The sequence below is a fragment of the Triturus cristatus genome, chromosome 4_1 (genome assembly GCF_964204655.1).
Source record: "Triturus cristatus chromosome 4_1, aTriCri1.1, whole genome shotgun sequence".
NCBI lineage: Eukaryota > Metazoa > Chordata > Amphibia > Caudata > Salamandridae > Triturus > Triturus cristatus.
In genome coordinates, this window is record NC_140585.1 from 984,830,628 (window position 1) to 984,841,724 (window position 11,097).

At 47.5% G+C, this 11,097-nt stretch overlaps 1 long non-coding RNA gene across 1 annotated transcript; it reads left to right on the forward strand.

Annotated features, from left to right (window-relative positions):
- The first annotated feature begins 7,702 nt into the window (after window positions 1-7,702).
- On the forward strand, window positions 7,703-10,771 carry LOC146855948 (uncharacterized). The gene is made up of 3 exons (XR_014980888.1): window positions 7,703-8,153; window positions 9,603-9,713; window positions 10,703-10,771. It is a non-coding gene; the product is annotated as an uncharacterized LOC146855948 (long non-coding RNA).
- The last annotated feature ends 326 nt before the right edge of the window (window positions 10,772-11,097 follow it).

The following is an 11,097-nucleotide window of genomic DNA, read 5'->3' on the forward strand; positions in this document are numbered from 1 at the left end:
TTGCTCAGAAGTGGTGGATTCGGAATAGTGAGAGTCAGTATTCCTTCGATCTCCACTCCTGGAACCAACAGCAACACGTCCACTTTCAAGTTCGGGGAGCCGTTGACCAGTGTCAAGGACCTCAGCCTCCCTGAGCTCAACACTCCTGGCATCAGTCACAGCGTATGTCCACTCTGGTGAGGCGTACCTTTGACATGGCACTCTTTTCCTTCTGGACCGTCTCAACCCACCTCGAGCTTGCTCTTCGTCGCTCTGTTCAGATTCAGATGTTTCAGAAACTGGGGCAAGATCTCTTTCAGGTGCCAATCTCAAGTTCAGCCGTCTCTGACTCACAGGCCAAACCTCTTCTGCTCCTGCGGCACCTCTGCTCTCCCTTTGGGTACCCTGTGCACTGCTTCCTTTTTCAGCTGAATTTGACTCTACTCCACCCACAGCAACACTTTCTTCATCTGAGTCAAATTCGGGGCTTTGATTTGCACAACCCCTTTCAGCTCGATCTAGTGCACAACCAACTGCATCAGCAACCCTCACAGCTTGACTTGCCCTCTCAGATGGCCCTGCCACCTCAGCTGGATTTTCATTCATGAGAAGGGCTGTATCTTCCAAGGGTGCTGGAACTCTGCGGGTATTGGAGGCATGCACCCAGTTCGGCAGTCCTCCACACTTCACTGCCATGTTCGTGACCAGTATTACCTGGTACGGGCCATGCCAACGAACATCCAGGCAACTCTTCCTCACATGCTTGCGGACAAGCACCCAGTCTCCCAGGCACAGGTCGTGGCACAGGTCACTTGCGGCTGGAACAGTTGCTGCTTGCACCTGCTGGGACACAGAACGGACTACGTCAGCCAGTCCCTTACAGTAGTCGAGAATTAAGTCATCTGTGATGTTAATCAGAGCAGTAGCAGGTATTGCTGGTAATTGCATTGCCCTCCCCATCAGGAGCTCGTGAGGTGACAACCCCGTTCTCCTATCAGGAACACTACGGAGGCTCATGAGGACCAAAGGCAGTGCGTCAGGCCATTTCAGGGATGTCGAAGAACACACTTTGGCCATCCCCGCTTTCAAAGTTCCATTGGCTTGTTCCACAATCCCAGAAGCTTCTAGTCGATAACTGCAATGCAATCTCTGATCCACATTCAAGGCAGCACAGAGCAATTTCATGATCTCACTGTGGAAGTGTGTCCCTCTGTCCGACTCCAAAGAGGTCGGAAATCCGAACCTACGGATAAGTTCCCTCAACAACAGCTTAGCTACAGTGAGTGTCGCACCTACTTGTTGGGTAAGCCTCCACCCATCTTGAAAAGACACATACCACAACTAAGATGTACCTCAACCCATTACACTTCGGCATCTCGATAAAATCCAACTGCATCCTATTGAAAGGCCCGCCTGATCTTCCAATGTGACTCAAAGTTACAGCAGTCTTCTTTCATTCATTCATCCGCTGACATGTAACACACCTCTGACATACAGCTTCAGCAACCGCACAAAACTTCGGATTGTACCAGGTCTGTCTAAACACTCGCACCATTGCATCTCTACCAAGATGTACTGCACCATGTATCAATCTTGCCATTGGGTTCAACAGACTGTCCGGTAGCACAGCTCATCCATCACTCGAAACCCACACATCCACATCTCCCTTCTCACATCCTGCTCGTATCCAGCTATCTCGTTCTTGATCAGTAACCTTATCCTGCAATCGTTTTAGTTCCTCCCATGTATCGGCCATGGCTAACATCATGCTGAGCTCGGTTCTTTCTTGGCTTTCTCCAGTGTACCCTCCTGTAAATATGCATCCTTGTTCTGCACAAAACCGGGCAACCTCATCCGCGTAATCATTTCCCAGGGAAACAAAATCACTCCCCTTGCTGTGTGCAGAACATTTGACAACTGCAATTTCTTTCGGACATTGTAACGCTTCCAACAACTGCCTCACATATTCCCCATTTCTAATGGGCGAACCAGAAGATGTCATGAACCCTCTCTGTGACCATAACTGTCCGAAATCGTGAACCACACCAAAACCGTACTGATTATCAGTATAAATCGTTATCCGGATCTGATCAGCAGCCAAACAAGCACGGGTCAAAGCAATGATTTCAGCTACCTGTGCGGAGTGTACTCCCTCTAGACAAGCAGATTCAACCACTCCTGTGATGGTACATACAGCAAATGCTGCTCTTAATCGACCAACATCGTCTCTTAAACATGAACCATCCACAAAGAAAATTTCATCAGAGTCAGGGAGCGGTTCATCAACAATGTCTGGTCTCGGTTTGGTGCATAGTTCAGTCACATCGAGACAATCGTGATCCTCACAATCTTCACCATCTTCATTTGGAATAGGCATCAGTGTTGCAGGATTCAAAACAGAACACCTCTTCAAAGTCTCATTTTCTGCAGCAAGTATAACATTCTCACAGCGTGTTAATCTATTGTTCGTAAGGTGCTGTGTTTTGGTCCTCGTCATCAACAATTCAACAGAATGTGGCACATAAACTGTAAGTGGATGTCCCATTACAATACTCTCACATCTTTCAATATTGACACCCGTTGCAGCAATGGATTTGAGACATCCGGGCAACGCAGAAGCTACTGAATCTAAAGTAGATGAAAAGTAGGCAACAGGTCTGACTGACAATGCACAACCTTCTCTCTCACAACAGAACAATGTGAATGCCTTGTTGTAATCAGGCATTCCCAAAGCTGGAGCGTGACACAGGGCTTCTCTCAGCCTCAAAAATTACATCAAACAGTCATTGTCCCATGGTACAGGATCACTCACATCCTTGTGTGTCAGCCGTTGTAAAGGCTTCACTTCAAAGGAGAAGTTGGGAATCCATTGGCGACAATAGCCAACTGTAGGAGAGTAGGATCTGCACTTATGTTGCCCCCACTTTTTTTCTGATGTACACACTGGTTCCTGGCTATAGTCTGGCTGGGTCCCTGCTAATCAGGGCCCCAGTCTCTCTGTTCTCTCTAAACGACTTGGTGTGCATATTAGATGCACTAGTGATTGGATACTGTGGTACCTTATGAGCCCCTAGTATATGGTACCTTAGGTACCTAGGGCATTGGTACTTCACAGGCCTACCAGGGGCTACAGCATGTATTATGCCACCCCTGGGAAGCAGACTCAATCTGACACCACAGGCCTGCTACTGCAGCCTGTGTGAGGTGGTGTTAGCACTCCTCACAGAGATATAGGTTCCTATATCTCACCATACACACACATATAAACCTATCAGCCACCCCTATGGCAGGCCCTATCAATCCTGAGGGCAGGCTGCATGGTTTACAATGTGAGGGGATGCCTCTGCCTGAGCAGGGCCCCTCTGCCGCTACCAGAGTCTATTCTCTATGGCTGTTTGTGGATACGGTTCAACCATATACTCTTAAGTGCATTAAAATGCTAACTTTGGAATGACTGCATCAAAACATGTCGTGTTAGGTGTCAAACAACTTGGAATCATACCCCCACATCAGTACACGATGTGGGAGCATGATCCCACCCTTCTAGAGGGGACGACATGTAAAACAATAGAAATTCTATAGAGCCCTGGCATCACAAAATGGATGCCACCAGCACAGACACTGAGCTGCCCTCCTGCTGCTGACTAAAACTCGCAGTGGAGGAAGCCCAACAAAAGGCATCCTGTCTCAGGGAGGTGTCACCACCTTCCAGATAGGATTTAGTGTATTGGGGCTGGGTGGGTGCACTCCTAGAGTGCTTTGAAGTCCTGCACTGGGGGAGCAGTAGGCTCAAACCGGTTCAAGGACTACCTGCCCCTGCTCTGGCGCAAAACTGGACAAAGGGAAGTGGGTGTAACCACCCCCTCCCCTGACCCTCCTAGAGGAGTGGTCATAGAGCTAGTCCCTCCCCTATCTTCACTATAAGATAGCAAGCTTTGCCATTGCAAATCAGATAACCCTGGATGACGCTCTACAAAGAAGAATCCTGGCCCTTCGATGTTCCACTACCTTTGGAAGACAGAAGAATCTCCCTTGGAATCAAGGAGTGACTGCCCTGCTTGGCAGGCACCAAAACCCTAATCAACAGTTGCAAACTTTCCCGCTCCTGCCGGAGTTCGAAGTCCCTGCTGCCCCAGAAGTGGATTTCCTGACTTCTCGACAGCCATTGTGAGTTCCCAGCAGAGCTGTGGTGAGTGGACCCCACGAGTAATGAGGAACAGCAATACCCAGGGACCGTGCACTATTGTTGAGTGCAAACCCCAAACAACGTTCTACGAACTTGTGCATTGGACCATTTAAGGCCCAAACCTCCAGCAGGTCTTGCACAAAAACTCAGTGGCCTATCCCTTCCCAAGTGACCGTGGGCTCTTGTGAAGCATTTCCTGAAGAGGCGTCTTTGTGATAACTTGCCTGTTGACTAGAGGGTCCCCCGAAGAATTTTCTATCAACTCAAAGGGCTCCTCTGGTTGCACCAGACCTGCCCTCACTTACCCTTGCTGGGTGAGTCTCTCAGACCTTGCTGGTCTGCACCATCGACTTTCTTCAGTCTACACAAGACTTGCAGTTGCCAAGGCTTGTTGGCTCCAATCCGGTTGGCGACACTGCCATCAGCTGCAGACTTTGTGGGACACTCCAAATCCAGCTGCTGGTCATCGTCGATCCCTCCTGGACCTCGTGAGCGAAGAGTCAAAACACCATCGACGACCTGAAATCACGCGACATCTGTGGTCATCCATCTTCCTGGCCACCAGTCACTGGCAAGTGACTTTGAACACTGTCTTTTCAATTTTCAGGTCTTCAGCATCGTGAATCCACCTTCGGATTCCACCGGACACTTCTTCAGTCGACGCAAGCAGCAAGTCTTCTTTGGTCTCCATAGAAAACAGCGACGCGACCCGACCCCAAAAGACACCTATGCACCCGGCTTCCCTGGGTGAGGTAACTCATGCACTCTGGTGCCCTAGTGTGTGTTGGCCCTCGAAGTACGTACCTTGTAAGTGGCTTGCTTGTAGACTCCCTCGAAGTACCCTAGAACTTTAAAAATCAAACCGCGACTTGCTCCATTATAAACAATAGGGAACCTGCGGCTGTGTTCACACACTGCACGCGTCTCCCGTGGGCCTGTTACTTACCTGCTAACACTGCAGTAGTGAAGCCCCAGCGATTCCCCAGGCCCTAGGCCTTGTCATTTTGCAAGTCGACATTGTTATACCATTTTTTTAGTATATGGTCTGGTACGCCCCTGGGGCTCCAGCCGTATTTGTGCTTAATTTATTGTGAAACGTTGACATTTGAATGTGTACCTGGTTTCTAATCTCATAAAGAGATTAGTAGAGTGTGTCTAGTAATAAATACATATATATTTGATATATATACCTGTGTGGTGTCCTTTCATTTGGTAATTCAAGAGATTATAAGGTAAAACAAGCTGCTTTACATTTCTCTGAGACTTAGCCTGAAGGCAGCTCTCCACAGCTACCACTAGGATAGCTTTCTTTAAAAGGTTGTCTTAAACCTATCTACCATAAGAGTCGAATTGGACTTGTGCAAGGTGGCCACTCTAACTAGTGACCATCATATGCCAGGCCAACTTCTCACACCAACCATCCCCAAGAATATTCGGACTTCTCTCTGAGTGGTGGGCACAGGCATATTCATAATAGCCTCAATGCGATCTGGTGACACCTTGCTCTTGCCCTTCTCAATTCGGTGACCCAAATACGGCACTTCACTCAAACAGTACTACAATTTATTCGATGACACCTTGTGTCCATTCTCGGCCAAATGATTCAGTAAAGCAATGGTATCAATTCTGCAAGCATCTTCTGTTTCTGAAGCAATGAGCAAATCATCAATGTATTGCACCAGAACGGAGTTCTGTGGCAACACAAGACCTTCAAGGTTCTTCTTCAGGATCTGATTAAAGATCGATGGACTCTCTGTATACCTCTGAGGGATATGACACCATGTTAACACACGGTTCTCCAGCCGGAAAGCAAAAAGAAATTGGCTTTCCTCATGGAGTGGGATCGAAAAGAAAGCTTGGCTCAAATCAATTACTGTAAACCACTCAGCTTCACATGGAACTTGAAACAGGATCACAGATGGATTCGGTACCACCGGACAACATGGAACAACTATCGCGTTGACCTTTCGCAGGTCTTGTACGATCCTGAATTTCCCACTTGGTTTCTGAGTAGGGGTGGGCGGAATTTGCGGAATTAACCTCCGCAAATTATCGCGAGAATGCAGAAAATCTCCGCAAACACGCCGGAAATATCGCGAAGATGCGGAAGTTTTTTTGCCGCCTGTTCGCGGTATTTTTTGCGTGTTCGCGGGTCGCCAACTTACCCATGCAGTCGCTCACGGGCGCGGCCATCTTGTTTTCACTTGTCCCGCCCTCTGGCGTTGTTTACTTCCTGTTCCGGGTCGCGCAATGCATGTTCGCGGTCGATATTTCCTGTTCGCGATCGCTTTTACTTGATCGCGTTGCTTTTTGCTTGCTCAGGGAGAAAATATCGCGCGAACTTGCGCACGTGGTCGCAACGGGTGCGGCCATCTTGTTTTCCACTCTATTGCATGGTTCTGGGGCCTGATTTTCAATCCTCCCTAAATCTTTTCAATCCTTTGTTTATAGCCACTTTTTTTGGATCTTTATTACTTATTATTTCTCTAACTATTTTCCTGCCTCTATATTTTTGGTTTTTGTGTACTTTTTTTTTGTTTTTTAGCTACTTTTTCTCTTTGTATTGCCCGCTATTTATTTCCTTTACTCCTTTATTTATTTTACCTTTTCTTTCCCGCCCCGTCCCCAGAACCATGTCCAAGGGCAGGGCTGTTCGCCGGCGCAGCCAGAGCCGCGACCGCCTTCCTTGCGGAAGGCGGCGCCCACAAGGGGTGCATGCACGGGCCTTATTTGGGGAGGCGGAGTTGGCTGCACTAATTTTCTTTGTGCAGCGCCACCTCCCCTCAACCCTGGCAGCAGGTGGCAGGCCTGGGTCCGGGTACGGCCTCCGGGAGCGTCGGCAGCGGTGGGGGAAGGTGCGCCGGGCAGTGTCGCGCATCTCTGGGGTCCGGCGCACCCAGGCACAGCTGACGCACCGGTGGTCTGACATCCTGGACCGTGAGCAGGACCTGCTGGACCTGCTAGGAGTGGAGGTCCCGGGGCTTGGTGAGTACCTATTTAATTATTACAACTTTGTGTCTGTTCTTCTGCTCTATGTTATATATTGCGAATATCTTTTTTTCCTTCCAACCAGCTAGAATGTTGCTGCTTGCAATACATTCCAGGTTAATAACGTTTAAAAGTCTTCTGTGATTATGACACAGGTGCTCTTCTGCGCTACTACTAATCTTACTTGTTTGCAGCTTTCCGTTTGCGCTTGCTCAGCGTGATTCTTTACGAGTTTATTTTAGAGAAATTAAGTTACGTAATGCTACAGTGACTCACGTCCACTCCTTACTTTGTCCTGTCACTAATAGATAGGGGCGGATTGATACATAGGTTTAGGTACTTTGTATGAGCTTCTAATTGGTTAGTGGTATGCGTGATGCCCCCCTCACTCAGTTACGTGACGTGCTGCTAGTACGCCAGTCTTTAGAACCTTTCTAGTTTGTTCAATGAGTGGAGGTAGGCTTTGCAGTTACTTAGCAGTAGCAGATCAGCATCAATCAAACCAAAATTTGGTGTATACAAAAAATGTAGTCATGTTCATGTGTCCTCCATGATTGGATCATACACATTGTTGAGGAATACAGTCGAAATGCATACTTAATGTACAATTGGCATGCCTGGAATAGGTGGGCTAGGTTGGGTGGTACGTTGTACTAATTCTTAGGCTTACTTGTAACTTAGTTTTCTGGAATCAGAATGGAAGAATGGATTACTGTTGATAAATAGTAACTTAAGTAGTCGAACTGCGAATCCCCCGATATTACATGTTGACCAGATGAGATCGGTCAATGTAGTTATTGCAATTGTTTACATAAGTGTTTTTTGACCGTTGTTGAAAAATATTGTATTTGCTTAAGTTGACACCATCCATCAATGTTTGTCTCTTTCTTATATCTTTCCTGTTCATCAGCACCCAGGGGCAGACGGGCAGGGACTGGGCAGTCGGCGGGACAGGAACACCACGAGGAGGACACCGCTGAGGGCTCCTCTGCTGGCCCCAGTAAGTCTTCTTGTTTTTAATAATATTTCTTATTCCATAACTTTTACTGCCCCATTTCTCCCGAACTATAGTGTGTTTCCAAATGCTATTCTTTTACCACCAATTATCCTTCGATCTGTACGGTTTCAAAAAGCTTATCCCTGCCTCCGCTATGATGACTGAGTACCACTACATACTATCAGTCTGTCTGTCTGTACTGTAGTAGCTAGTCTTGCCCAGTTGGCCAGTGCCACTCTTTGTGAAAGGTTGTAATATAAAACTCATATTCACCAGTAGCTCATACAATCCGTTGGGTTGTTGTCTTGTACTACTTTTTACTCTTGTTGATGTTTAGGCTTTGAAAATTCACAGCAACAGCCCTACCAGATTTCTTAATATTTTGATATGATACCCTATAAGACATACAACTGTTGTAGGGATCTTGCACATACATTTGCACCAGAAAATAGGATGTTGGTGATGGTAGGTTGGACCTTCCTTGCACACCTCAATCAGAAATTCCGCACCCACCACAATTCCACTGCTTGACTATAGTACTGTCTTGTCATACCTATTAGGTCTCGGAACCCTCCCCCCAAGATAACCAACAAGTAGACAACCCAGAACATTAACACACGCAACCTCTGTCGTGGAAGCTATTCACATGCACACCCTTACTTTAATTTGCTCAATCGTGTAAGTTAGTCCACTCCACACCAAATACCACAAAGTCTATGTAAGTTTCAAATTTTTATTTCGATTTGAGAAGGTCTGTACACTGTTTTCTTAGCAGCACCAACCGGCAAATCAATAACATTAAAACAATATACATTGTTACACTTATACAGTTGGGAATTAAATCATGATAACTGAAATGGTGGAAGGCAGCACCACCATCCCATAGCAATTTAGTTTATATACATTTATAAATGAAGATGTGAGTGAAGGGACCCCTCACCTCAGAAGAACCTAGTACTGGTAGTTGGTGCATCGTTCAGAAGCTCTGGTTCGTAGAAGCGAATCTTGCGTCTGTAATGCGAAAAAAGAAATGGTGTGCGTTAGTATATTGCAACTTGCAAGCATTTCTCAGCCGTGCCAAAAAGTGTAGCATCTATGGATAAGCAATATGGACTAACAGTAACAGTAGTACACCAGTTCTTCCTAAAAAAGTGGCTTGTTAATGTTTGTTGACCGCCTGTACGCAGCGCGTAGACTAGACAGTAGCAGTGTGAGGCAGGTCATGTGGGCTCAAAGGTGTCTTAAGAAGCTGCAAGGTAAAGGTAACGTCACATGTGCATGGCTAGGGCTAATCAAGCAAATGCTACAATGATCATATAACTTAGTGTCTACTCTACTACTACCTGATTTGTACTAGTGATTTATGTTAGTATTAACTCATTTTTCAACCTTGCTACTGATCAATAGGGGGGAGGTGTATATGTTGCCTAATAAATGTGTAATGTTTTCTAGGCGCACTACCGACCACCATTGCTGGGGCCAGCGAAGGCGACGCAGAGGGCGAGGATGCGGCAGTTGCAGATAGCAACGGAGGGGGAGTGGCAGCACCAGTGGCAGGCGGTGGTAAGTTAGATTCATAATCTTTAACTATTGTTGAACTTGACAGCACACTCACTGCAAAGGTGTACTGTATGTATATGTATACTGTAAAGTTGTGAATTAGGGCCCCATTAGGATGGTGGGCGTATTGCCCCCGCCGGGCTGGCTGGAATTCACTGCCGTCACAGCAGGGGCAAACCTCCCGCCATCCCTGTAGAAAATATTCAGACATGTCTAGGCGGAAAAGGGTTCAATATGGCGGTGGTGTCTCTCTCACCACACCGGCAGCCATATAATCTGCATTTTGGAATGCCTTTGCGTGGCGGCATTACCGTCCGCCACGAAAAGGCATGCACACATTGCAGAGTATGCTTGGGGGCCCCCATGGAGGGTACCTACCGATGCTATGGTACCCCCCCGACTTTCAAAGCAAAACGTGACAGGCTCCGTGCGAGGCCCGTCATGTTGTGCTTGGAAAAGCAGCACAACATTTTAGCATTGCTTTCAGCAAAGCCAACCAGAATTTAAATTTAAAATAACAGGGTGCGCCCGCCACTGTGCCGGGCGCATCATCCTAATTAATTGTCCCCACGGGACCCCCACCCTTTTTTAGCAGTCGGATGGCGGGCGGACAAAGTCCGCCCGCTATCCGATGTCGTAAGTAAGTATGAGTTCTTGGGGACGTTTGAAGAGTGAACTAGAAGACTAGAATTCCCTTTAATTGGTATAGGACTAGGAGCCAGAGTATTGAGTAACCAATGGCCTCATCTATCTGATTTCAACTCCGCTTTGAAAGTTTTATGGAGAAGAGCACCTGGTGCACTGTTCAACTAAAAAGTGTAAGACAGGTGGAAGGAAGAAGGACGGGCGACATTTAAAATGTTATGTACTACTGTGCTTTATTTTATAGTGCTACTCTACCATGCCACTATGTGTGTAAATAATTACCTTGTCCTACTGTTTTATTAAGACTATATTTTACAATTGTCTTGCTTTTTCTTTTTGATACACAGCTACTCCAAAAATCAACCGGAAGGAGTTGGCCGCCAAGGCACGGCGCCGGAAGCTGGAGGCAATCCAGCATGAATACTGGCGGCTGGTGGTCCTAGCCGAGGAGGAGGAGGAGACTGCAGCAGCAATTCAAGCCTCCTCCAGTGCCCCGGGCCCCAGCCACCGCCCTCCAGCGGTACGGCGCCACCGTCTGGCGGCTGCCCGCCGCCACCGTGCCATCTCCGGTGCCCCCCCCACTGTGGCTGCAACTGCCGCGGCCTTAGACGCCGCGTCGCCCATTTAGAGGACCAGATTCGTGTCCTCCTCCAGTCCCGCCCCACCAGTTAGTCCCTGTCACTGCCCCTTTTTTAATTCCTGTTCGTTCTTCACTCGTTTGGGCGTTCTCTATTTCTATGGA